The sequence below is a fragment of the Canis lupus genome, chromosome 33 (genome assembly GCF_003254725.2).
Source record: "Canis lupus dingo isolate Sandy chromosome 33, ASM325472v2, whole genome shotgun sequence".
Taxonomy (NCBI): domain Eukaryota; kingdom Metazoa; phylum Chordata; class Mammalia; order Carnivora; family Canidae; genus Canis; species Canis lupus.
Window position 1 is genome coordinate 25,646,291 of NC_064275.1, and position 4,065 is coordinate 25,650,355.

The 4,065-nt window shown below is 42.2% G+C and overlaps 1 pseudogene; it reads left to right on the forward strand.

The window, feature by feature from the left end:
* The first annotated feature begins 1,267 nt into the window (after positions 1 to 1,267).
* Positions 1,268 to 2,461, forward strand: LOC112641460 (60S ribosomal protein L8-like; annotated as a pseudogene).
* The last annotated feature ends 1,604 nt before the right edge of the window (positions 2,462 to 4,065 follow it).

A 4,065-nucleotide genomic window follows, 5' to 3' on the forward strand; every position in this document is an offset into this window, starting at 1 on the left:
AGGAAGAAAGGAAAGTACAGTAAAGGAAAGGAAAGGACATGAAGGACAGGAAATGAACGGAAAGTAAAGGAAAAGAAAGAAGAAAGAAAAAGAAAAGAAAGGAAAAAAAGAAAAGAGAAAAGAAGAAAAGAAAGAAAAGAAAAGAAAAGAAAAGAAAGAAAAGAAAAGAAAAGAAAAAAGAAAGAAAAGAAAAGAAAGAAAAGAAAAGAAAAAAGAAAGAAAAAAAAGAAAGAAAAGAACGAAAAGAAAAGAAAAGAAAGAAAAGAAAAGAAAAGAAAAGAAAAGAAAAGAAAAGAAAAGAAATCTGTTAGGAAAGATCTCTGGAGGTAGAAAAGATTGAGAGAAGTGCTGACATAGTAATGATAACTAAAAAGACATGCTGAAGAGAAATATCAGTAATATTAAGAACCTACTACTGTTTAATCATCTGAGCTTGAGCAAGCCCCTTACCCCCACAGAGCCTGAATTTCTTTCCCCGAACCCTGAGCTAGACCAAGAGGGTCAGCAACTATTTTCTGTGAAGTGTCAGGTAATAAACGCCTTAAGCTTCTTGGGGATACACACGGTCACAACTACTCAACACTGTCTCTGCAGCGTAAAGACAGCAAAGGAGGATACACAAACAGATGAGCATTGCTCTGTTCCAATAAAACGCTATGGACGCTGAAATTTTAATTTCCCATAATTTCCACATGTCATGAAATATTATTCTTTTATTTTCAACCATCTAAGAATGTAAAAACCATTATTAGCTAATAGGTCATTAAAAAAAATCAGCCGCCAGCCTGGACTTGGCCCCTGGGGCTATAGTTAGGCAGTCCCTGGGCTGGATGGTCTGTCCCTCAGGTCTGGCTATGTCTCTGTTAATTAAACTGCTATCAATTCCCTATTTAGCTGACTCTGGGGTTAAACTTTATTTATGCTTTCTGGCACCTTCTTTTACAGCTGAAAGCAGTTTCTCAAGCTTTATTCACTCACATACCCATTAAATAAGAATTTTAAAAAGACTACCTCTCTTATGAAGTCTGAATTATTTAAAATAGCAATGTTTTATGTTCCAAACATACAAACAAACATGAGTTTTCAAACTTTACTTGTCCTCCTCCTCCTCTTACCACAAAGAGATTCCCAGACCTGTCTTCACACATCTGAAGATCCCTGCCTTACAGATGCTTAGACTTGGAAATTCCAAGTTGGAAAGCCCTCCGAAAACCTCACTTTTCCTTGCTGCTGGTAAAGAACATCAGTTTTCCATGAACTCTAAATAATGGGGGATAAACTCACCACCTCAGTGAACTGCCAAGGTCCAGGTAAGATCTCCACTTGACTTCCTCAGTCCTTTCTTTCTTTCTTTTTTTAATTATTATTTATTTATTTATTTATTTATTTATTTATTTATTTATTCATGAGAGAGAGAGATTTTAAATAAATCCATACATGGTGGGGTGCCTGGGTGGCTCAGTAGGTTAAGCATCTATTTCCAATCAGGTCATGATCCCAAGGTCCAGGGATGGAGCCCCACATCCAGCTCCATAGGGAGTCTGCTTCTCCCTCTCCCTTCTGCTCCCCTTGCCTGTGCTCTCTGCCTCTGCCAAATAAATAATAAAATCTTTTAAAAAAAAAAAGTCTATACATGGCTAGAAGCACCCTTAAAACTTCCCCTCAGGGATGGCAGTGGTCCCTGGGCAGCTGCCAGTAACCCTGGGGCCCTGCCAAGCACCCTGTGGCTGGGGAGAACCAGACAGGCGCTGGCCCATGTGGCACAGACGTGGAGCACCAAAGGCACTGGGCGCCTGCGCACCTACTTCTCTGAGCTGCAGTTACCTCAAGGGTATCAGGAAGACGTCGTCCATGCCATAGAATGGAGCACCCTTCGGGCTTGGGGGGTCCTCTGGGATCCCTACCCTGTGAGAAACAGAGCTATCCTTCATGGCTGAAGCATCCATGTTAGCTGGTTCTTGTCCTGCGGCAAGAAGGCCCAGCTCAGCATCAGCCATGTACTCCCAACGGGCACCATTCCTGAGATTATGAGGCACCATCGGGTGTGTTGCCTGGAGGAGAAGGCTGCGACAGAGGCAAGCTGGCCAGAGCCTCCACAAATGATGTCATTGTCACCTCCCACAACCCGAGACCAAGGAGACCCAGGTGAAGCTGCCCTTGGGCTCCAAGAAGGTCATCACCTCAGCCAACAGAGCTGTGGTCGGTGTAGTGGCCAGAAGTGGCTGCACTTACAAGCCCATCCTGAAGGCCACTGTGCCTACCACAAGTATGTGGATAAGAGGGATTGCTGGCCACGCATGCAGGGTGTGGCCATGAGCCCCGTGGGGCATCCCTTCAGCACATCGGCAAACTTGACATCATCCTCAAAGATGCCCCCACTGGCTGCAAAGTGGGTCTCATCACTGCCCAGAGGACTGGGCATCTCAGAGAAACCGAGACTATGCAGGAGAAAGAGAACTAGGACTGGGGAGCCTCAATAAAGTTGATCTTTCTGCAACTTAAAAAAATGAAAAATAACAACAAAAAAACAATACATTTCTTCTGGGAAGAGACAGGGACCATAAAATGGCCCATCTCCATATATACGTGCTGCTGTTAAGGAGCCTCAGCAGAAAAGAGGAAGTTCCCCTGGAGCAGAGCACTGAGTGCCCCCCGAGAGCCAGGGCCCTTGCGGCAGGCCCTCTCATGTGAGCCTGTCCACTCGGCGAAGTCACTAGAGATTAGCACCCTTGGGGCACATGAAGAATCGGGGCCTAGAACCTTAACCCACTTACCCCAAGTCACATAGATACCAAGGAAGAGCTAGGACTCTCAGACCTCCTTAGAAAAGCAGTTATCCATTCATTATTTGTCTGTCTCTCCGCCTTTCATATCTATCTCTATTTCTGTCTCACTTCCAAATCTCCTCCTTAGGAAGCATTAATTCTCTTATGTTTGAATAAAGTCCTCTGAGAGTTAGTTGGCCAATCGAATTGGGTGAAAAGGCTTGAAAGTGAAGCTGCCCACTGAGAATTTACCAGATAATACAACCTGCAGTGTTCTCTGTCCAATCCTTATCACAAATCCAATTACGAGAAATGTGATTTTTGAAGAATAACTGGAGAGAATGGAGCCCAGGCTCTAAATACTACAACCTTAACTCTTAGATTAAGCCAGAGCATTAGAGATTGTGATATGCCTCTCTTTGACTTTACTGAATTGTAAAACATGTGATGTCATTAATCAGGACTGAAAGGTAATATAAAGAACTGAAGTATACTTTTAAAGTTCTCAAGCAAAATCTAAAGTTTCTAAATACTATAAATCAATTCTTAAAAAGCCCAAATCACTATTTCATTCCTTTGAAACAGTGTGAAGGAATTTCAGATATTTTAAAAATAACTCCATGATACTATCAAAATTTGCATGAATTATATATATTCTACAACTCTGCGCCATAAATATATACCTGCGTTTGAAGCAATGCAACTGAGAATGACGCTGTTTCCCATTAATGCTCTTGTTAGGATTTTTGAAAATTGTACTAATTTCTACAGAAAATAGAGAAATTATAGTGGGTATAAATCTCAAATGACAAGCTAGCTTATTGAAGAAATATGACTTGATTTTCCAAATTTCTGCTCCTGTTTTGAGCTCTCATTTAACAGAGAAACAGCCCTAATTCTTTGACTTAATTCTTTTCTCTCACTCACTTTGGGGTATGCCACTGTTTCAGAACCTTATATGCCAAAGATGGGGAATAGGAGTCACAAACTGGTTCCAAATCTCAAGTGTATCCAGTTTATAATGGAGATGCCTACCATGCCAGTCAGTACCCCTCTGCTCCTGCCTCACACCCAGGCACAGGAATCCATGCAGGGCTGCCTCGTTAAAGTTTTGCTACTATCCACCTTTTTTCCAAGTCCCCAGAGATCTCTGTTCATTCATCACTTTCCCTTTCTCTTAGCCAGGACAACATTTTCAAGTCTCATTATCATTTCAGACAGACATCTTGTCTACCTACCCTGTATTCTGGAATTTGACCCCTTAGAAACAGGAGACAGCCTTTTAACCTTCTGCTGTCTA